Source organism: Odocoileus virginianus, chromosome 22 (genome assembly GCF_023699985.2).
Source record: "Odocoileus virginianus isolate 20LAN1187 ecotype Illinois chromosome 22, Ovbor_1.2, whole genome shotgun sequence".
Taxonomy (NCBI): Eukaryota; Metazoa; Chordata; class Mammalia; order Artiodactyla; family Cervidae; genus Odocoileus; species Odocoileus virginianus.
In genome coordinates, this window is record NC_069695.1 from 3,406,948 (window position 1) to 3,430,260 (window position 23,313).

A 23,313-nucleotide genomic window follows, 5' to 3' on the forward strand; every position below is an offset into this window, starting at 1 on the left:
GAGCTGCGGCCTCGCCAGCTTTCCGGGCTGGCGCGGTCACCGACCCCAGGCGGCGGCCGGGCTGGCCGAGGGCAGCGGGAAAGTGACGCGGGGCGCACTGGGCGGGGTGGCAAGCGCGTCCCCAGGGAGGCGGGGGCGTCCTGGGAGGCGAGAGCGGCCCGGGCGAGGCGGGGGGACGCGCTCGGGCCGCGGCCAGAGTGCCCACCTGCCGCCGGAGCGCGCAGGGCGGGGGGCTGGACCCGCGCCGCCTTGGCCCGTCTCGGGACTCGCCGTCCGGCTCCTCTCCGCCCCCGGGAGGGACCGAGGGAGGGCCGACGGCCGGGCCCGCCCCGACCCCAGCTGCGGCTGCTAAAAGGAGACCAGAGGCACCACCCCGGAGCGGAGAAACCAGTTTGGCCGGTCCGGCAGAGCGGAGGGAAAAGGGCGGCCGCAGAGGAAGGGGGCGCGGACGCGGGGCGGGGGAAGGCGGGGAGCCATTGGAGAGCTGCGAGAGCCCGAGGAGCCGCCGCCAACTGGACACGCTTCCCGGGGCCCCGGCCAGCCCCGTGCGCCATGAAGCGCTAGCGCGGCGGCCAGCGCTGCGGCCGGCGGGCGGCGGCGGGCAGGTGCGCACCTAGCGCGCGGCGAGGCGCGCACCCGGCGGATGCCCCAGCTGGGACCCAGCGAGCGCCAGGTGAGGAGGGGCGCGGCGGCCGGACCCCCGATGTGCCCCGCAGGTCCCCTGCCGTCCCGGGGGGCGACGAACCCCGGGGAACCGGGACGCGGGGGCAGCAGCTGTCGGCGCCCGCGGGCTCCGGAGCCCACACGGGTGGGCTCTGGGCGGAGGTGCCGGGAGCCTTCGCGGCCTCGGGGATGGGAAGACGCAGCTGGCGGGGCAGGCGGCACCGCGGCGGCCCTGGGCTCTTCATCCGTGCGCCAGGCGTCCAGGTTCTGCGCTCGTTTGCTGCTCTCAGGTCCCGGCTTAAGCGCCGAAGGTCCAACTGGCCGGGCTTGTGACTCCTTGAGGGGCGCCGCTGGCTTCCTTGCGACGTCTGTCGCCCCTCGGGTAGCCCCCGTTGACAGGGTTCTGCTGGGGTCCGCGTTGGGAACCGATGCCCACGCGTCCAGAAAAGACCTCCAGGGTTGATCATACCGGCCGCGCCTTCGAGGAGGGATGGGGAGTGAGCTCGCCGCCGCCGCGCCTACTGCGGGACCGGCGCCCTCCAGACGGCTTCCGAGAGCCTTAATGCGGTTTGGGAGGTGATGGGGAGGAGGGATCCTGTTTTCCGCCGGGGACTGTAGGGGCTTGTCCACCAGCTCCCATGGCACCGCCAACAGCCCAGTTCCTTCCCTCTCCAGCCTGGTGCCCGGCGCTGTCACCTCGCTGTCTGGCGGCAGAGTGGCACTTGCGGGGAAGGGGTGTTGCAGAGAAGGGCGAGAGTTTTACCCGCCCCCTTGCCCACCCCTCCCCACGTCGGGGAAGAGTTGTCGTCCCCTCAGCTTCTCCGAGGGAGTGTGCGCTCCTGGGCCCCCCGGAGTCGGCTGGGGAGGGTGGGGAGGCTTGGGACGCTGATCGGTGACAGCTGTGGAGGAGGACGAGGTCCGGGGGATGCCGAACGCAGGAGGCGGGTTGACAGGCGCGGGCAAGGGGAACCTGAGCTCCATTTCCGCTTAGCGAGCCCGGCTCGACCCCACCCGGCTCCCTCGGCCTGCCCCCGCGGCCCCCGGCGCTCTCCGAGTCCTTCTTGGGTAGCTCCGGACGCCGCCAGTTTCCCCTCCCGGAAACTGCCCTCCCTGTGGGCCTAAGAAAAGATTTTTCCCATCTTCCTGGTCGCATTGTCCGCAAGACTCTTGCTCCCATTCCTCGAGAATGAAATGAGACAACAGGCGACGCACTGAAGACCGCCCGGCGCACTGTAGGTTACAGTTATCCGCTTTTAGAAACGAACTTAAAAGGATGCGTGATCGAGCCTCCAGTGATGGTAAAAAGAGAAAACAGCACTAAGTATGAAATAGAAGTTCTAATTTTCATGTCTGGGGAGTACTTTTGTGTTAGACCTTAGAATGCCATTCATTAATTCTGGGCCTGTTGTCGAAGGCTTTATTAAAACGTGTTATAAACGCATGTACTGTGCACAAGTTGATGAATAGTTATTAGCTGATGCTGATTACTTTCTGGGGGAGACGTCTGCCTGCCTGCAATTACTCCTCTAAATCCTCTTAATATTATTCATTAGGTAGTGGAGGCCTCCTTGTTCTAATTTTAGGTAAGAAATCTTAACCTTTGTTCACTTGCCATTTTCTAGTGACTGTGCTTGGATAATTTTTAGGGATTCTTTGGTCTGTTATAGGGGGCCAAACAAGACTCAGACAGCTTAATACTAGTGAACAGGAACACCATGTGTGAAAGCAGCCTTGGCCACTTTGAAGTTTTCCTTCTGTTTTTTCATTTTAAGGAAAATGCATATCAGTGTGGCTCAGTGGTGAAGAATCCACCTGCAATGAGGGAGATTTGATTTCCTGGGGGGTGGGAAGATCCCCTGGAAAAGGAAATAGCAGCCCATTCCAGTATTCTTGCCTGGGAAATCCCATGGATAGAGGAGCCTGGTGGGCTGCAGTCCATGGGGTCACAAAAGAGTCAGACGGGACATGAGCCACTAAACAACTGCTCTTGTTAGTGATACCCGTTAGTGATAGAGCTCAGAGGGGTTCTTTTTATTTTTGTAATAATTGAGGCTTTAAAACAGTTTGGTAAAAAGTTGCATGTGTAAGTAGCCTGCTGGTATAAAGCAAGATCAGGACTGGTTCTGTTTTGCCTGGGTTTCTCTCCAGTCTTGGCACTAACAGCTCTCACCATATCTAGCTGTGGGATGTTTTTTTCCCCATCTGTTGGCTTTTCCTTCATTGCTTTCTTCCTTTTTTCCCTTCTTACCTCCTTCCTCTTCTTTTCCTGAAGCAAGGAATTGTGGAAAATGTGTGGATTTAGATTCCCACAGATTTCAATTCTTTTATTTTAAATTGTATTTAATGTTTACAATTTATTCTTATCTTTATTTTTGAAATTGTGTAACTTTAAATGAATTCCTAAATTTTCTGAAAAAAATGTTTTTCAACCTCCTTGGGTTGCGGAGGATTAAGAAAACAAGTAAACCTTGCTTATACATAGTAGGTGTTTGTTGTTTTCTTAGTTTTCTTTATTAAATGGATTTAAAAAAAAAAATAGTATGATGCCCAGGTATTTCGTGTGTTTTTTTTGTATTTTATTGCCTTACTAAAGCTTGAATCCAGTGTTGGTGTTCAGTAGATTCATGGATTCCAGGTGATTCTTACAAGTGAGATTTTAATCTTCTAGTTATCTTTGCTCTTTAGTTTCAATCATTGTGTAAAAAAAGAAAATGCCTGTTCGCTTATGAATGCAGAGGAACTTGCTTTTTAGATGCCAGAACCAGTTTTATGGGGTCTGTTCATGTTTTGTGTGTCTCAAGAGGTGCCTTTAAAGTTTCTCAGGCAGTTAATTTTAGAGTTTGCTTCTTTAACTCCCTCTAGGTTAGTCTCCGGGAAGGTCTTTTGTGTGTATAGGTGGTGTCTTGTGAGTTTTCAGGCCTGTTTCTTGGCGTTGTTCAATGAGATTAATTGTATTCATGCTTTGCCTGTAGGTCTTGTTTTATTACCTACTAAGATAAGTAAAAATTAGTTTGCTACCAGAAGAGTTTGAAGAGATTTAAGCCCCAGGTGGCTCAGCAGTAGAGAGTCTGCCTACTGTTGCAAGGTTCGATCCCTGGGTCGGGAAGATCCCCTGGAGGAGATTTCCCACTCCAGCCTGGTGTGCTGCAGCCCGTGGGGTCGCACACCGCTGAGCGACTGACCGACAGTTCTTGCCTGGAGAAGCCCACAGACAGGGGGGCCTGGGGGGCTGCAGTCCACGGGGCCACAAAGAGCCGGACACCACTGAGCGACTGAACAACAACAGTGAAAGCGAACTTGCTCCCAGGAGAGTTTTTATAACATGAAAAGAAGATAGGTCCTCCCAAATCCCCATCCTTATGCCCAGCTAAAAGTCATATCCAATATGAGTTCTTTGGAGGTCCCGTGTTGCTGAAGAGTTGGCATTATGGAAGAAGAGTCTAGAAAGCACACATACACACACAATTAATAGTATATATATATTGTATTTCATTTATAATGAAATAAATGAAATAAATGTATTTCATTTTTATTATAAAACAAAGGATTTTTTTCTCTTCTGATGATCAGTAAGGAACACATTAAATACTTTTCCTAATTGTTAAAAATTTGTTTAGTCATCTCTGACTCTTTTGCAACCCCATGGATAATTGCACTTTAAATTGTCCCCAAAGCCACGCACAGTGGGAACTATGTTTGTTAAATGGTTCCATGGACGTTGAGGCCAGAGGCAGCAGTTAGAGACTGGTGCAAGTGCGCTGGGAGACTGTGATCTGGCTTGGAATCCTGGCCTCATGGCTCCCTAGTTGTATAACCCACGGCGAGTCGTTAACTTGATTGGCTTAGTGTCAGTGTACTCATCTGTAAGATGGAAGGGGAATAGTACTACCTCAGAGTGTCACGTGATAAGTCCCAATTGAGAGAATTTACAAGGGCTTACTTAGCACCGGCCTCAGTCAAACGTAGTCAGTGTTACTGCTGTTGTGCTGCTTAGTCACTCAGTCGTGTCCGACTCTTTGCGACCCCGTGGCCTGTAGCCCCGCCAGGCTCCTCTGTCCATGGGATTCTCCAGCCAAGAATACTGGAGTGGGTTGCCATGCCCTCCTCCAGGGGATCTTCCCAACCCAGGTCTACCGCATTGAGGGTGGATTCTTTACCATCTGAACCACCAGGGAAGCCTGGTGTGTTGTTGATACCGGTCAGTAAATACTCATGGCTCAGGCCACCTCTGCATTCTCCTGGTTCAGGAGATGGGCATCACTCCATAAGTTAGTGTTCACTTAGCAAACATAGGTGTGTATTTGAGCCAGGCAGTGGCAGGAAAAAGTCCTCTAGAGCAGGGGTGAGGTTCTAAACTTCCAGATCTAGGGCTTGGGTTCTGGAGTCCAGGTGTCTAAGGACCAGGGAGCACGGTGACCTAGGGGTATGCATACCCTGTCACAGCCGGGAGGGGTGGCCGCCCCCACCTGGGTGCGCTCTCCTGCAGAGCGGAGAGCGGCCCTTGGGACACAGCTGGTCTCCTTCACCCCCACTTCCTGACTGTCTTTCATCTCCCTCACCTCTGTACTCTTGTTCTTTATTTTAAACTTTTGGCCGAACCCCATGACATGTGGGGCTTTAGTTTCCTGTCTGGGGATCAAACCTGCACCCCCTGCATTGGAAGATGGGGTCCTAAGTGCTGGATTACCAAGAAAGCCCTGTATTCTCTCTTAAACAAAAACCAAAAACTCTTCTCTGTTCCAAACTTGGGTTCTTTTTAAAGGATCAGTGTTTTCTGTTGGTTTCTGAGTTGTGGCACCTGGTGAGCATCACTAGTGGCAGAGACGACTGGTGCAATCCCATTTACCTGTCTATCCACCACCCACCCGTCCATCCCATCCATTCATTTAAAAAATGGCTGGAGCCCGCTCTCCCAGCACTGGACCAGCGTTGTGGAAGCCTGCGAGGTTCCCAGAGGGCCTGACTTGTGTTTTTGTCTTTTTCTCTTTGGTAAGACAGTAGATCTGATGTTTTCTCTCTTCCTGCTCTGGACTTTGCCCCTCCGTACACGCAGAGGTGGTTGCCTTAGACCATGGAGGGTGGCCTGGGCCTCTCCCAGCTCTGAAGCTCTGTGTTCATTATCAGTCGTCAAGCCCAGTGAATTTACACTTTATAAGGGAGAGCTGGGCCTGGAGGCTGTGGCAGATCCGCCGTAGGAAGCTGGCTCTCAGGCTGGGGAGAAGACTCCTGGGGTTGGCGGCCCTGCGTATCAGAGGGCACTCTTGTTCCAGGACCACCTTCCCTAGTGTGACTGAGAAGCCTGGTGCTTCTCATTGAGTACATGTGTGGCCTGACCTTTGGCTTGAAGCTATGGTCTTTATTTACAGGGCTGTCATTTATGGCTTTGTCTCTCTGCTGAGTGGCTTTTGTTCACCAGAGTTGAAGTTTGTTTGATTTACAGCAAGGAAGCACTGGAAACCAGTTTTCTAACCTTTACTCAGACGGGGCCCAGTTGGAATATCCTCATCGGAACAGCTCGGGCACTGAGCATGACTGGCTCACAGTCCGCGATCGCCCGTTCCTGCTGTTTGGGGAGGGTCCCGTGGCTTGGGTGCATGACTTTATTTTATGGTGTGATATGAAACTGTTAGTTGCTTGGTGTGTCCGACTCTTTGTGACTCCATGGACTGTAGGCCACTGGGCTCCTCTGTCCATGGGATTCTCCAGGCCAGAGTACTGGAGCGGGTTGCCATGCCCTCCCCCAGGGGACCTTCCAGGGATCGAACCCCGGTCTCCTGCACAGCAGGCGGACTCTTCACCATTGAGCCACCAGGGAAGCCCATGGGTGCTGTGATTCGGGTACAAACCTTTACCCTGTCTTCTTGTGATGCAGGAAACGGAGATCACTCTCTGAGATTGGTATAGGATCTGTGGATCCAGAAGAAACATTTAATATTCTCTCTAAGAAAACAGATAACCATTGAACGTGGGTGATTGAAACACACTCATGTGGGGAGGTGGGTTGGGTGTGTATATTTCACCCTGGGACAGATCTGCCCAGCCACCGTGGTAGAAATCACACATGTGGGCCCCTAAGCCAGGTACCAGAAGATGCTCTATAAGCCTCAGAACTCTTGATAAAACGGTGAAATAGAAGTGTGTGTGGGCTCATCAGCTGCTGAGATGGTGAGAATGAAGTGAAAATCTACCCTCTGTTTTTGGTACCAGAACAACACTGGGAGGAGAGGAGGTTCCTCATGATGTCATCCTAGTGCAGTAGTTTATTTCATGGGAGTTTTGTTTTAATCACGGTAAAATATTTATAAGATTTGTCATTTTAGTCATTTTAAAGTGTGAATTCAGTGGCATTAAGCATATTCACAATCTTGCGGCTCTCACCACTGTCCATATCCAGAAGTTTTTCACCATCCCATTTGGAAACTCTGTACCCATCAAACAGTCACTCCCCGCTTTGCCCTCACTGTGTCCCATAATGACCTCTGTCCTGCATTGTCTCCATGAAGTTGGCTGTCCTGAGGTCTCTCAGCTACGTCACAGAGCACGAGTCCTTTATGACGCTGATTCCACTCAGCACAGTGTCCTCAAGGTTCGTCCACGTCACTGCATGAGTCAGAATTTCCTTTCACTTCCTTTTCAAGGCTGAATAATATTCCCCAGTGTGTGTATACCACATTTTGTTTATCCAGTTGTCTGATGAAGGACATTTGGGTTGTGTCCACCTTTGGCTGTTGTGAACATGGGCATATGGAAATCTGTTTCTTCCTGGGAGCTGTTGAGATGTGATTCAGTTTTGTGAGATATGTCATTCATAGAACATAGAACCTGGCTAAGATGACCTGGGACATGGAGAATTTAGTATCACATTTTCCTCCAAAGCATCTTGGAGATAAGGATGTGGGAAACTGCGAGGAGGCTGGTTACGTGGAAGACACATGGGGGGCAGCCACATTTCTCCTTTTCACCTGCAGCTGCTCTCACACAGCTGAAATTCCTTTAGAATTTCATCACCCACTGACCTGCGGTGTAGGTGACACCGTGCTCTGTACCAGGGTGAGCATAAAAGCTCAGGAGGCCTGGCTCCACCATCTGAAGATTTCTTCAGGCCACACTGCCCTCCAGGGAGGCTATTTCCTGGTAGAGGTAAAAATCTTTAACTTTCCTCCAGAATTGACTTGAATTAAAGAAAAAAAAAAATTTTTTTTTTTTTTTTTGGGTGGATGGAGGGAGGGTTAGAATGAGAGAAAAACTTACGTGTAATGTTTGAAAATGGGATACTTAAAAAGCAGACTGTTTTCTATCTTAGTTTTGGTTTTCAAAATAGGTTTCAAGGCAAGAGATCACTCACAGGGTGGCAGAATTGTCAGATGTTGGGTCTGTGTACTAATGTGCTTATTCATGGAGCAGGATCAAAACCAGAACCCTTTTGATCATGATTAGATGTCTATTAGGCTTGGCACCCCACTCCAGTATTCTTGCCTGGAAAATCCCATGGACGGAGGAGCCTGGTAGGCTGCGGTCCATGGGGTCGCTAAGAGTCAGACACGGCTGAGCGACTTCACTTTCACTTTTCACTTCCATGCATTGGAGAAGGAAATGGCAACCCACTCCAGTGTTCTTGCCTGGAGAATCCCAGGGATGGGGGAGCCTGGTGGGCTGACGTTTATGGGGTCGCACAGAGTTGGACACAACTGAAGCGACTTAGTAGTAGTAGGCTATAAACATTTTAATCGGAACAATAGACTCTTACGTGACCTTTTGCTCATAGAATGTCTTGAAAATTAGCCAAGATAAGGATTTGCATATTTTAAAAGCAATACTTTTTTTTTTTTAAGTAAAACATACACACATTTCACACTGACCCCAGTATCACTATCCTTGGATATCATTCCATTTTCCTATCCTGTGCCAGTCCCAACCACAGAAAAGATATTAATCTCTCATAGTTTTGCTACTTTATTTAGCTCAACTTGGTTGAGATTTAGAATATTATTTTAAAATCAGTCTTAGCCTTCCCCCCTTGCATAGAGAAATATAGTGAAAATTCTCAAAGGTCACATAAGTAGCATCCAGTGTGACTTGGATCCTTGAGATCATTCAGAGCAACACTTGAAAAAAAAAAAAAAGCTGAAGAAAGTTTGCTCAGGCCCTGTACTCTTAGTCACTATTGGTCTCATTTCTTGAGTTATAGCAGGTAGCTCAGTGGTAAAGAACCTGCCTGCCAATGCAGGAGACAAGGGTTCGGATCCCTGCGCTGGAAAGATCCCTTGGGAAAGGAAATGACAACCCACTCCAGTATTCTTGCCTGAGAAATCCCATGGACAGAGGAGCCTGGCAGGCTACAGTCCATGGGCTTGCCAGAGGTGGACATGACTGAACAAGCTTCTTGAGTGGCCAGAGAAGACAACTTGTGGCTTCTCTTAGGGAATTTCCTGTCTGTCGTTCCGCAGCGTGGACACTCCTCCTTAGCCTTACAAAGTCTGAGACAGCTGGCCAACAGCTGCTTACGAACCGTATCCTTCGTGCCAGGCCCCCAGCGTCGGTCACTTAATCAAGGACGTGGAGAGCCTGTTTGCAAGGAGCTCCCATTCCAGCAAGGCGAGGACAGTGGATGATGAAGATAGTGAATAGGCACGTTACAGGCTTCCCTGCTGGCTCAGACAGGGAAGAATCCGCCTGCAGTGCCGGAGACCTGCGTTCCACCCCTGGGTTGGGAAGATCCCCCGGAGGAGGAAATGGCCGCCCATTCCAATATTCCTACCTGGAGAATCCCACGGACAGAGGAGTCTGGTGGGCTATGTTCCAAGGGGTCGCAAAGAGTGGGACACGACTGAGCGACTGAGCCCAGCGCACAGATAAATCACACGGTGTGTGTGAAGATGGGTGCTGCGGGCAGAAGAATCTGGGCGGGGGCGGGCTGGGCAAGGGAGCAGGGTGCAGTTGGACAGTGGAGACGGTGGCATCTGGGTGAAGACTCAGCAGGGAGCAGTGAGTTAGCAAGATCTTGGCAGAGCAGGGGTGGGGAGGGTGTCCTGGGCACAGCTGCCTCGGTGCCTGGCTGGGGTGATGAAGGCAAGCAGGTCATTGGCTGATCCTCAGACCTGGGGGTGTGGAGGGGCAGGGCCCGGGAGGACGGAGCAAGGGGGCGTGGAGCCCCCCCACACCGGGCTTCCTGCGAGTGTGAGGATTTTGGCCCTGACGTTGTGCAAGCTGGATGGGGGCGGTGGAGGGAGTCGGTGGAGGACGTTGCCCAGTGAGGGTCATGATCTGTCCTCTGACTCGTGGTTCAGTCGCTCTGGTTGCTGTGTGGAGCCCACGCCGGGGGAGGGCTTTAGGATCGGGAGGGTATAGGAAGCAGAATCAGGTGAACTATGTTGGAGTCGGGGACCGAAGTGAGACGTCTGAGAGAGAGAGAAGGCTGTGGATATTTTTTAAAGGTAGAGCCAACAGGATTTCTGGATGGATTGAACTTGGGATGTGAGAGAAAGAGGAACCAAAGGTAACTTTCTTGGCAGAGTCTGGGTCTCAAACAGAAATCTGAATTTTCAAAATGGGGTAAATTCAACGGGCTGTGTTCAGATCACTCATGATAGGTGATAAAGAGGCTCTTCAGAAGACACGTTTGTATGAGATTTTCGTGCAGAGAACTTTATCGTCAGAGCATGTCTTTCTTCTTCGCTGGGGAGGGGGGAGGTGCTGGAAAAGACGATTTCCAGGAAGCAGAGGCCTCTGCTCGTATTGGAGGGAAAGTGAGCGCGTCAGGCGCTCAGTCGTGTCTGGCTCTGCGGCCCCGTGGGCTGCAGCCGCCAGGCCCCTCTGTCCGTGGGATTCTCCAGGCAAGAAGACTGGAGTCGGCTGCCATGCCCTCCTCCAGGGATCTTCCTGACCCAGGGACTGAGCAGAGTTTCTGCCGCTAGCTCCATCTGGGAAGGAAGATGGTCTGTATTCCATGGGGCGCTCAGGGCACGGAGACCTCTCCGGCAAGAGAAAGCAGGTGAAGTTGCTGGTAAGGCCCTGCTCCCTGCTCCCACTGCTCCCAGCCTTACCACGCATCGTCTAGTGGGGAAGGCAAGCGTCTTCTCGCCCACAAGCACAGGCCGGCCACCCCCATCTCCACACACGTGGGTTGTTTTTTTCCAAGCAGTTCTATTGAGATATAATTCCTGTGCTGTACAATTCATCCTTTTACAGTATACAGTTCTATGGTTCTTAGTCTGTTTACAGAGTTGTACCACCATCACCACAGTCTTTTTTTCTTAAAATATCTGAAAACTTTTTTGGCCCCACTGGTCTTAGGTGTGGCACTCAGGGTCTTTGATCTTCATCACAGGTTGCAGACTCTTAATCATGGTGTTTGGGCTCTGGGTCCCCTGTGTTGGGAGCACAGTGTTAGCCACTAGACCACCAGGGAAGTCCCATCACAGTCTATTCTGGAAGCTTTTTATAACCTCAAAAAAGGAGTCTGGTCCCCTTTAGCTGTCACTTGTATTCCTGCTCACCCTTAGCTCCTGGCAACCTCTGCTCTCTGAATCTATGTATTTGCCAATCTGGACCTTTTCTCTAAATGGAAGCATACAACACATGTTCTTTTGTGAGCTGACTTATTTCACTTAACATAATGTTTTTATGGTGTTTTGTTTAGCATAATCATCCACCTTGTAGCATTTAGCCATTTTTAAGTCCTTAATTGCTGAGTACACAAGTTACTTTTGCATGTGACGCATTCTTGAAAGGGTCACAGGGAGTGGAAATGTGTGTTAGTCACAAATAGATCGATTAACATTGTTAGAAAAGGAATTGTTTGTGCCCAGAGAGCTAAATATTTCTTTGTGAAGGTGTATATGTGTGTGTATACATGTGTGTGCATTAATTTGTTCTTTCATAGCTAGCTACAAAGTACATGGAATTTGTGACTGCATCTAAAAACTGGTGGCTTTTGAGTGGCCTTATCATTTTCTTTTATTTAAAAAAGTCAACATTTACTTATTAAACACCCAGTCCACTCCAGGCCACATGGCAGGTACTGGGGGTTAATGCCAGGATGAACAAAACAGGGACCTTCCCCTGCGGTGCTTACAGGGTTGTTGGAGGAGGGGTTGTAGGAATCAATATTGAACCAAAGAGATATACGGTGCACTGGTATTGGAATCTGTGATAAGCACCTATAGGAAAATAAGACATGACTAAGAATAATGAAGGTTGACTTTAGGATGGCCCCAGAGGAGCCCAAATGGTCTTGGAAGGATGGATGGATAAAAACACAGTGGCACATCCATGTGATGGAATCCTGTTCAGTCTTAAAAGAGAAGGAAGTTCTGACGCACACCATGACATGAATGAACCTTGAAGAATTATGCTGAATGAACTGAGTCAGACACGAAAGGACAACTACAGTATGATTCCACTTCTGTGCGGTGCACAGAACAGTCAGATTCATAGAGGCAGAAAGGAGGACCGTGGTTACCGGAGGTGGAGGGCGGGGGAGTGGCAATCACTGTTTAAGAGGACAGAGTTTCAGTTTGGGAGCATGAGAAAGTTCCCAAGGTGGGTGGCCGTGATGGTTGAACAACATTGTGAATGTGCTAAACACCACTGAAATATACTTTTACAAATGGCTAAAATGGTAAATTTTATGTTGTATATATTTTACCACAACAAAAGATTTAGCCCAGGAAGATGTCTTGAAGGAGATTATTCTTAAGTTAAGACCTGAAGGATGAGAAGGCATCAGGTAAGGCTTTTCCTGGTCCAGCTCACGGCAAGAGCATGTGCAAAGACCCTGTGGTGAGAGCTTCCTGCTGGTCCTGGGACCTGCGAGAAGGCCAGGCTCGCTGGAGGGGTGGGATGCTTGGGACCAAGAAGCATGGGGTGAGGTGGGCAGGGACCAAGCTGGTTGGAAGACATCCATGTATTTGTAAGCAGTGGAGTGACATGATTTGATTTTGAGTTCCAGTTGAAAACTCAGACTATGATGTGGAGAATGGGCAGGCATAGGGAGCCAAGAGCAGAAGCAAGGAGACCAGTTAGGAGGCAACTGCCAGGGTCTGAGAGAGAGAGAGATGAGAGGTGGGGGGCTTGGGCCAGGATGACGGTGGAGGTGTGAAGCAGGGGACGGAAGCTGTGGTTTGGTTGTGGAGTCTCCGCCTGGGTGACAGATCAGATTCCAGGATCTTGTGGAAAGGAAGGAGCAGTTGATTCTCAGGTTTCTGACATAAGGGATGGAATATGAGGATGCCAGAGACAGAGGAGCAGGCTGGAAGATTAGGAATTTAGCTTGGGTCGTGTTCACTTTCATCTAGGAGTGGCCAGAGGTCAAGCTCTGATAAATTCAGGAATTTTGCCCGGAGAATGCAACCTTGGGAACCAGCAGCGTGGGGTTTGGTTTAATGAATTCCACGGGGACATTGGAAACCTTATAAAGCTGAGCACTTCGCTGATGGTTCAGTGGTAAAGAATCCACCTGAATTGCAGGAGACACAGGAGATGCAGGTTTGATTCCTGGGCTGGGAAGATCCCCTGGAGGAGGAAATGGCATTCCACTCCAATATTCTTGCCTGGAAAAATCCCACAGACAGGAGCCTGGCGGGCTACAATCCTAAGGGTTGCAAAGAGCCAGACATGATTGAGCGCGAGCGTGGACGGGCAGGGATGCTGGAATCCTTACGAGACCGGCGCTTTCCAACCTTAGGGTCATCCTTTTAAGTTTGACTATTTTTTTGTGGAATAGTACATTCAACTATTTTTTTAAGCAATAAAGCATTTAAATTTGAGCAAAGAAAGCACTTGTGGAAATGCTCTAGTGTTGCTTTATGGACGAGAATGACAGTGGAACGCTGGTACAGTATTATCTAGTTGGCAGGACCACCTTACACAGGTCAAGTGTTTGTATTAGACACGGGAGAGGGGCAGTTGGTATATTTAATGGGAACTCGCTAAAGTTTGGGAATTTCTCATGGACTGTGCGGTATTTATTTTTTTAATTACAGAAATTTATTGCAGTTTAGTTGATGTACAATATTGTGTTAATTTCAACAGTAGGGTATTTAAATTGGCTTGTGTGGCCTTGTCTAAAAACCAAATTGTGCTTTGAAATATGTGTATGGGGTGTGTGGGGCTTCCTTGGTAGCTTAGCTGGTAAAGAGTCCACCTGCAGGAGACGCTGGTTCGATTCCTGGGCCAGGAAGAGCCCCTGGAGGGGGGAACAGCAGCCCACTCCGGTGTTCTTGCCTAGAGAGTCCCCGCGGGCAGAGGAGCCTGGTGGGCTGCCGTCCACGGGGTCACTGGAGTCGGACACGACTGAGCGACTAAACACACCCAGCATATAGGGTGTGTGACGGATGGTGTTGCCTTTGCTGGCAGAGGTCTATGCTCGCACAAGCAGCGTTCACCCACTCAGGCCCGTGCTGTCTCTATTTGTTGTTTTTGAGTTGCTAGGTCGTGTCCTACTCTTGTGACCCCATGGACTGTAGCCCACCAGGTTCCTCTGTCCATGGGATTTTCCAGTGCAAGAATACTTAAGTGGGTTGTCATTTCCTTCTCCAAGGGAGGTTCCCAACCCAGGGTTTGAACCGGCATCTCCTGCATTGGCAGACAGGTTTTCTACCACTGAACCACCTGGGAAGCCCTGTCTGTATTTACTGGCTTTTTTTTTTCCAAGTGAAGGAACTGTAGGTGGCTTGAAGCCTCAGAACTAGTCATTGACAAAAGCAGAAATTGAGCTGATTGAGGATTTCACGACACCCAAGGTGAGGGTTCCCTCCAGGACCTCACGGTTAATGGTTGGAAAAGCAGTACAAACAATTCTGAAATACAGAAGCAAATAAAAACACAGGGCACACAATTAACTTTGAATCTTAACTAGACAACAAATACATTTTTTTAACATAAGTATGTCCCTCCCATGCAATATTTGGGACATACTTAGACTAAACAATGATTTATCTAAAATTTAAATTTGACTGTGCATCCTGTGTGTTTTATTTGGCAACACTACTCAGAATCAAAATTTAGGAACACAGAGGTGTTTGGAATTTAAGAACTATGTGTATATTCAAGCTCCCTTTGACAACTCCTGGATCTTCCATGCATTTTTTAAAAATCTGGAGTTGGGCATGAGAAGAGAATTTATTTTTCTTCCCCCTAGTCTCTTGAAATGTCTGTGTTGTGTTACTTTCCTGAATTTTAGTGAATATTCCTTATTTGTAATTAGCAGCAACCTGGTATTGGGGAACAGGCCCTGAGTTCAAGAGCTGGCAGATCTGACTTGGTCCCTGACCAGTTAGTTTTTTGACCTCGACTGGGAATAACAGTGTTTTGTAGTTTTAGATCACTTCATAGTTTTAAAACCTTCTCAGTTGGAGTTACTAGGACAGGTATTGTTTCCATAGAACAGAAAAGAAACTCAAGGGAAAGTAACGTTTAGGTGGGTGGCCAAAACTGGGCTAAGACACTCTTCTCAACTTTTAGTTCAGTGATCAGCCCATTGTTTTTTTAAGATCTCATTTCTTTGTGATTCAAATCATGGCTCTGATGTTTTATGGGCTTCCCAGGTGGCACTAGTGGTGAAGAAACCCTTGCCAGTGCAGGAGACTCAAGAGTTGTGGGTTCAGTCTCTGGGTCGGCAAGATCTCCTGGAGGAGGGCATGGCAACCGTGCTAGTATTCTTGCCTTCAGAATCCTGTGGACAGAGGAGTCTGACAGGCTGTGGTCCATAGGGTCACAGAGAGTCCGACAAGGAGATCTGGATGTGATTCCATGACTCTGCGTGATCTCATCTGTCATAGGATGCCAGTTTTGAAAATTTACCTGGTGGAAGCAATGTCAAGCATGGTAGGTAAAGAAGATGGTGAAACCTATGCTTCATTGGCAGCCATGGCATTTGGCAGCCAGATTTCCAGGAATTACGATGTTGTGGGTGATATTGGGGAAGAATTAGGGTCCAGTATTCTGAAAGGGCAAGCTCAGTTTCTTCCGGGATGAAGCACTGTCGTAATAACGATACGCATTCAGATTTTTGAAATCCTGGCACTTAGTATAGCAGTCCCAGTGGATACCGCTAACAGCTAGATCTGGATGGAGCATATTCTATTTTGAAGGGAGTTTTTCCTTTGTTTTTCTTGGAATTTGCTGTGTGCAGTCTGTGCTAACCACAGTTCCTTCCACATGGAAGGAACTCAACAAATGTGTGGTGAATGAATGAATAGAACACCCTATCCTTGACGACCAGCTTGGACAGTCATTAATTTCACTTTCCATACTGACTTTAGGGAACTATGACTGTGTTAGCCATAGTCCTTGCCCTTCAGATATTTAGTATTTAATAGGGGAATCAGACAAAACTACATCTAACTAAAGTACAGGGCAGTATGGTCTTCACACAAAGTAGAAAAGAAACGTGCTTTTCTTTTCATTTCTTTTTAAGAAACATGTTTTTCTGATGGCAGAGATGCCTGGTGGGTTCTGTTTTGTTCATTACATATTCGCTTTTATCGGCTATTTTTTTTTTTTTTTTGTCTACACAGTGAATACTACATGTCCCTTTAGAAAATTTATAAAATTCCAAATGAGGTCTTCTTATTTTAAATGGTTTTTCCTGCTATTTTGAGACATTTTAAATCTTCAGAAAGATTAAATAATGCCAACATTTGTATACTTCACCACTGAGGGTAGACCATTTTTAAATGAAGAGACTCCTTTTTTAAAAGTTGAATATCAGTAAAGTTGTGAAATCAACAAGTCACTAAACACCAGTTTCGGAGAAGAAGCTCATGGCAAAGACCGAGCTGGAATAAGAAGACAATGTGCTGCCCAGTCTCAGTCCTAGCTGGGACTTCATGCCCACCTTTCATCCGATGAAGTTATGTCCTCTTATATATGGGCTCCTTTGCATGTGTCATAAGGAAATAAGTAAGCATAATATGGCTTTTATTGCACTTGGCACAGAACTCAGGGAATGTAAAGGCTGGCGACCATTGCAAGAACTACAGTACATTTTATTTGCTAGTAAAATTTAGTTTGCCACGTTGTAGGCGTTGTGCAAGGATTTCCAGTCCAGAGCACTCCTAGAATTTAATGTTAATGTCTTAATTGTCTTCAAACTTGTATCCTTGAATACTTCAGACCTTTTAAATATTCTAACATCCTGTTGGGCAGTCCTTGTATACTTTGTCTGACAAGCTCTGAGTTGTTGGAGAACAGTTTTCTGCCCCAGCATTTTCAAAGTCAATGTTCCCTATCTGGCTTTATTTTAACCCTGCTTACTAGACAAAGATGATAGTATCTTTCCTTTGCATTCAAGCAAATCTTGATTTTTAAAAAAGTTTAACATTTTTTGGGAGTTCCTAGTTTTCTTGAACTTTAGACACGTTTCTGAAATGTAGGAGCTTAGATTAGAAGATATCCGGGGCTTCCCTGGTGGTCCAGTGGTTAATAATCTGCCTGCTAGTGCAGGGTAATGGGTTCGATCCCTGGTCCCAGAAGATCCCACACGCCTCGGGGCAGCTAGGCGCATGCGCCACAGCTGCTGAAGCCCGTGAGAGCCCTGCTCCGCCGCGTGAGCAGCCCACATGCTGCAGCTAGCGAGTAGGCCTTTGCTCACCGCAACTAGAGAGAGCCCGTGTGCAGCAACAGAGACCCAGCACAGCCAAAACTAAATCGATAAATCATAAGAATAAAAGTATCCTGCAGAATTCCCAGCGCCAGCACTCCTGTGTTAAATTTACTAGATCCTCCCTCTGCCTCTGCCCAGGCGCTGCTTAAAAGGTGCTCCTGAGATGTTTCTGTCTTTGTTTCCTGCCTGTCCATCTTCAGACTAACTCGGGGCATGCTGTGTTTGCACACGTCCTTAGTGATGTTAAAACGGCAGGGCTCTTCGTATTGAATGATCCTGGTATGGTGATAGACTCTTTTAAAGCACAGCCCGTTGTTTAAGGAGGAAAGTATTCATTGCAAAAGGAAAAAGGATGATGGTGAAATATCTGATCGTTAAAACACTTCCCATAGAAAGGGAGCGTTTTCATTCCCGATGTTAATTGTGTAGTTGCTTCTCCTAACCACCTGCTAACAGATGGCATTCCCCTCTGACCTACAGTTCTGTAGGGACGGAGCGCACGCCGGGTGTGCCGGGGTCTCCGCTATACTGTGTCCTTCACCTGTGACGTTCTTTCCCGCCCCGCCTCCCCCAGCTGACCAGGTGTGACCTGCTGGATGACTTCCTGCTTCTTCACGCTCGCCGGTCAAAGTGAGCGGCCCCTCCTCTGCTCCGGTCCCAGCTCGAATCACGCCATCTCAGAGGCCAGCTGCTCATTTCACACGCCAACACGGCTTAACGTGTAGTAGTTGCCTGGATACTGGTCTTCAGAGTATGGTCCTGGAGGCAGCAGCATCAGCACAAGTGAGGGCCCATCAGATTTACTGAGTCAGAAACTCAGGAACTGGGACCCAGCGTTCTGATGCCGTCTACAGTTACTTCTTCAGTGTATTAAGCTGGCTGCTTCTCCAGTGATCCAGGAGGTAGTGGGGGACAGGGAAGCCTGGCGTGCAGCAGTCCGTGGGGTCACAGAGAGTCTGACGTGACTTAGTGACTGAACCACGACAACAACTGGGGTGGAAAGAACCCAGGGGGACCGAGAACGAACTGTGTGGCTTTCATTCTCTTAGAAAGATGCCAGACGAGATGATCCAAGTTCTTAGACCTTATTACTTAGCAGAACAGTCACAAACAAAAATAGATGTCTTAAGTTTTGTTACCAGCTTTTGTTACTTATTGCCATCCTTTGCAAATGCCATATAATACTAGGGGTTATTTTTAGTTAACTCCTGTTTGGGAAAAATGGACTCTTGTGACATCTTGGTTTGGGTTAAAGATCTTTTTACTAATGGTACTTGGAAACTTCTAGGTCATTCTGTAACTCTGAGCTAGAAGATGTTTGCATCCAAGGGAAGACAACTAATGCCTATACTCACTCACTATTCTGGTTTGGGTTTATGTTATTGTCAAAAGGTGCTAATGAGTTTCCAGGATCTTGAAAGTATCTTGGGGTTAGTATAACTACATTTGTTTCCTACTAGGTGGAGCAAAGTCAAGTTTAATACTTGGTCCAGTTGTGTTCAATTTTATGTGCTTGTCCACAAAGTCAGAGCGTGAGAAAGTTGATGTCATTTGTAGAGCCCTTATCCTGAGTTGGCTGTGAACTTGAGACAGAAACGAGCACCAGGTTTATGAAAACATTCTGCAGAAATCCCCCAGCCGAAGCAACCACAGGTGATTTGGGTCACAGGGGGACGGTTTTGCTTGTCACAATGTAGTGGTTGCTGCTGACATTTAGTGATTGAGGCCAGGGGTGTTGCTAAGCCTCTGACGGCCCCCACCATGAAGATCTCTCCCACCCAAAACGTCAGTAATACTAAGGCTGAGAGATCCTGCTCTGAACGATGAACAGGCCGTAAAACCCTGGGGTTCCTCTGGACTCAGTCCCAGCCCTGTTTTCCCCTCCGTGGGGTAATCGCCTCTGTTTCTGTGGCTTTGTTAGTTAGTGTTAGTCACTCAGTCGTGTCTGACTCTTTGTGACCTCATGTAGCCCACCAGGCCTCTGTCCATGGAATTCACCAGGCAAAAATACTGGAATGGGTTGCCATTCCCTTCTCCAATAACTAACTAAATACTATTAATTTAATGTGCTGATTTCTGCTGACCTTCCATTACAGCCACCTTTTTCTCTCTGCCGGCCTGCTCTCTCCACTTGAGCATCTTCAGAGCCTTCCCCCCACGCCACAGCACATCCAGCCCTGAACCCCAATCAGTTTAGACGACGCCTCTCTACCTGGACTAGGTCTTGATCTGTGATGCTTTCTCTCCCAAACTCCACCATTTGACCTCCGCTTCAGTCTATCTCCAAGATCTGTTGCTTCTACTGCCAGAAGGTCTTGAATCTGCCCGCTTCTCTCCATTGCCATCCCCTCACTTCAGCCCCCACCCTCCTTTTCCTGGACCACCTCAGGTGTCTCCTGACTGGTGTCTCTGTCTTCATTCTGCCCCTTCCGACCCAGAGCAGCCATTTATCCCGAAGCATCTCCACACCCAGCTGCAAACCTGTCTGCAGCTCAGCATTGCAGTTTCAAGAACATTTCCCCCCTTAAGAGGGCTCACCAGGCCCGGCTTCCCCCGCTCCAGGTCTATTCTTGTCCTCTTTCAGTTCCTGGAGCACCACGAACCCCCTTCTGTCTCCACACCTGCACATTTGTTGCTTTCTCACCGGGAAAGTGCTCCCCCACATGACTCCTCCTCATGTTGCTGAAAGTGGTGTCTGGCTGCCTGCCCCTCAGAACCATTAATGAGGCCAGGTTGGTGGAAAGGGGAGGTTTGCTTTATTCTGAATGCTGGCAGCCAGGGTGAGGTGGGGTCTTCCCTGGTGGCCCAGAGGGTGAAGAATCTGCCTGTGATACAGGAGACCCAGAGTCGATCCTTGAATTAGGAGGATCCCTTGGAGAGGGAAATGGCAACCCACTCTAGTATTCTTGCCTGGAGAATTCCATGGACAGAGGAGCCTGGTGGGCTACAGTCCCTGGGGTCGCAAAGAGTTGGACACGTCTGAGCAACTAACATACACACAACAAGCAAGGGAGGGTGGACGTCCATCCAAAGGCCTACTCTACCCCATCTCTCCCCCCTGCCCGAAAATCAGTGGGCCAGAGCTTTTATAGACAGACAGAGGGGTCTACATGCAGAAACAGCACAGTCACTTCTGACTGTCATCTTGAAATTGGTCATCAGCGGTCTGACCAGCATCATCTTGATTGCTTTAGGTACAATTAACTTAAGTTCCAGCATCTGTTTGTTTCCATTTTTTTGAGGCCAATTCTCGGAATGATGGCAGTTTATGCACGGCTACAGTCTAGTCACAATATAGTTAACTTCTCCACCTGGCATTTCAGTATCTACAAGACAACTCGCAGGATACTGGGCTCGGAATATTATCTGTAGGCCTTGAGGAGGAACTAAAGCTCCCTGACTGTGTTTAATGGGCACATTATTATTATTTGGCCTGCTTTCACTGTTTTCCTTTGTTTATGCATTTTTTCACTTCTCTGATGAGAAGTGTTCTTGGGCTAGCATTTTTCCACAGACAAAAGGCAAGCTGAAAACATGGGGGGTGGGCAACGGCCGTGGGGTCCTGCTCCGTCTCACTGATCTCTTGCTTTTTGGCTGAGTGTCGTTTCTTCAGAGTGTCCTCTGACCACCCGAGTGAAATAGGTCTCTCCCGAGGGATGCCCTCTGCTCTTTCTCCTTGTACTCGTGAGAGTGAGACCCTTTGTTTGCGTGTGGGGTGATTGGGGTGCTGCCCTGTGAGCCTGGAACCTTCTGTCCTGCTCGCTACAGCTCAGTGGCCGGCAGAATGGCCGAAGCTTGTGGTTTGATGACTCTCGGTGGAAGGTTAGTGGGAGCAGGTGTTGCCTGAGTGGATGAGTGGGGAATGAATGGAGACCAGTCTGCAGGGGTGAGGGGAGGGGGCCTGAAACTCAAGGCTATGGGGGCACAGAGGAGGGAGTTATCAAACAGTAACTCAGTTTAGAAAGTTCGGGAAGGTTCCCAAGAAGAGGTTACGTTGGAGGGCCTCTTGAAGAATGATTGGGGTTCCTCAGAAGAATGACTTGGGAAATAGTAATAATACAATTCTGATTGGGGTGGGGTGATGCTGGGAATTAAATGGATTTTAGAGATAATCTGGTGCCTGATTGCACCCACATGGCTGAGAAGGACCTTCCAGAAAGTGGCTTCTTCTACAATGTAGACCAATGGCTTCTCAAACATAGATGTGCATGTGAATCTCCAGGGGGGTTCCTGTTCATAAGTGGCTTCTGGGTTTGATTGGTGGCAAAGTTCCATGATTCTCATGAGCCCTTGATTGTGAGGATGGGGAGGACCAGACATATTGATGAAAGAACAACAGCCTTGGCATCAGAGCCCTTTGATAAACAGTAGGAAAGATGACTTCTGTGTTTTCTCCAACACTTAATTTTCTTTTAGATTTTCCTGTGAATTGTGTCAAGAAGTATTTTAAGATTCATTTTCAGCAGCATCTACCAGGTGTATTTGATATTTTTAAAGTTCTTATTTTACATGGGCCTGCCTATACGATGAAAAGAAATGGAAACATAAAGTTGTTTTGAGATAGATGCATCCATCCCGTTTTATGACTGTCATCCTTTTCAAAGGACCCCAGTAAATACAGTAGTAACTCTGTTAGATAGGAATTCACTTTGGTGTTGTTGTCTCCATGACTGCATTCCTCCAGGAGCGTTTTTTCCCCACTCTCCACTCTAATCTGACCATTATCTGTTTTATGACTTCTCTGTAGAGCATTTTTAGCCGGGACAGTCTGTTCTCTGCCGCTTGTCATACTTCTGGTCAATTCTCCCCTCCCACCCTATCAACCTGTGTATCTTCAGAAAAGACAAACTAGTATTAATCTAAGCCAGTCATCCTTCAGGCGGTAAATTGCTTTCCTTAAAGAACCACATTATAGTCCAGACTCAAATGGATTTCATGTACTCTGTAACCTTCACCAGAGGTGACTATCGACTTGTCTGTGGGAGGGAGGGTACAGTCCATTCTTGCTTTTGCAATGCATCAGACTGTCAAACTTGGCTACAAATTAGAATCACTTGTGGAGCATCGATTATATTGATGCTGGAGATTCTGATCACCCAACATGTTTCCTCTGGGGGCATTCTAATACTAAGTCAAGGCAAAGAACTGTTCAGAAGGTAGATGCTATAAGAGTCTGCTGTCTACAGGATGTCTTTTAGCATATCAAAAATTTACTCAGGCTTACAGAAGTGTCTAGGTATAAACACAGAGGGAAGTGATTGACATAAATGAGGGGAGTAACTCAAGGACATCAGACTGGATTCTGTAAAGCATCAGCTATGAATGGCCTTGATTGAATCCTTTAACCTCACAGCTTACGTCTGTGTAGTGATTTGCTGATTACCCAGCTCCTTCACGTGCTGTACACTACTTTCACAATAATTCTAAAGGGAGGGCAGAGCCCCTTTGCCCTTTCTTTGAGGGAGCACAATGCTTTATTGTTTTAAGGTTCAGGTTCAGTGTTCTTCTGGCCTGGGGCCCCTCCCTGGTACGTACCGGGCTGGGTCAGGTACCGGGCTGGGTCAGGTACCGGGCTGGGTCAGGTACGACTCCTTCAGGACCGCAGTCCGCCCTCGGGCATGCCACCTTCCCCTGCACTTTGCATATTGAACTATGACGATCTCTGTGATGGTTTCTCTCCTCTTGAGGAGGTCATCATATCTTATTCATCCTACATTGTCCATAGTCTAGTAGGCATTCAGTAACTATTGGAAATTTAGTTAATCCATTAATCACCACTTTACTGATGGAGACAGGTCCGGCACTGTCCCTTCCTCTAACCTTTCTGAGCTCCAGATTCTTCTAGTAAAAATGAAGAGTTTGGACATTTTCTTTAACAATCCTCGTGACTCTAAAACAGGTGTTTCTATTTTAAGATCTTAACTGCTTGATAGTGGTATAAAAACTCAGCAAAGCTCTCCAGATGCGTATGAAAGTCTTAAGGATGAAGAGTAAAGAATATGATCAAGGTAACTCATCTATTGGAAAGAACAGAAATTCATATT

General features: G+C 48.3%; 1 protein-coding gene across 5 annotated transcripts in view; it reads left to right on the plus strand.

The window, feature by feature from the left end:
• The first annotated feature begins 498 nt into the window (after positions 1 to 498).
• The window catches only part of ATP8B1 (ATPase phospholipid transporting 8B1), a 109,817-nt gene continuing 87,002 nt past the window's right edge, over positions 499 to 23,313 (plus strand). For 2 of the 5 annotated variants that reach the window (XM_070452464.1, XM_070452468.1), the window contains exon 1: positions 9,945 to 10,159. The gene's annotated coding sequence lies outside the window, so the exon portion shown is untranslated. Of the gene's footprint in view, positions 674 to 9,944; positions 10,160 to 10,441; positions 10,667 to 23,313 lie in introns of those variants that run through there. The other 3 variants (XM_070452466.1, XM_070452465.1, XM_070452467.1) reach the window with 3 other exon arrangements.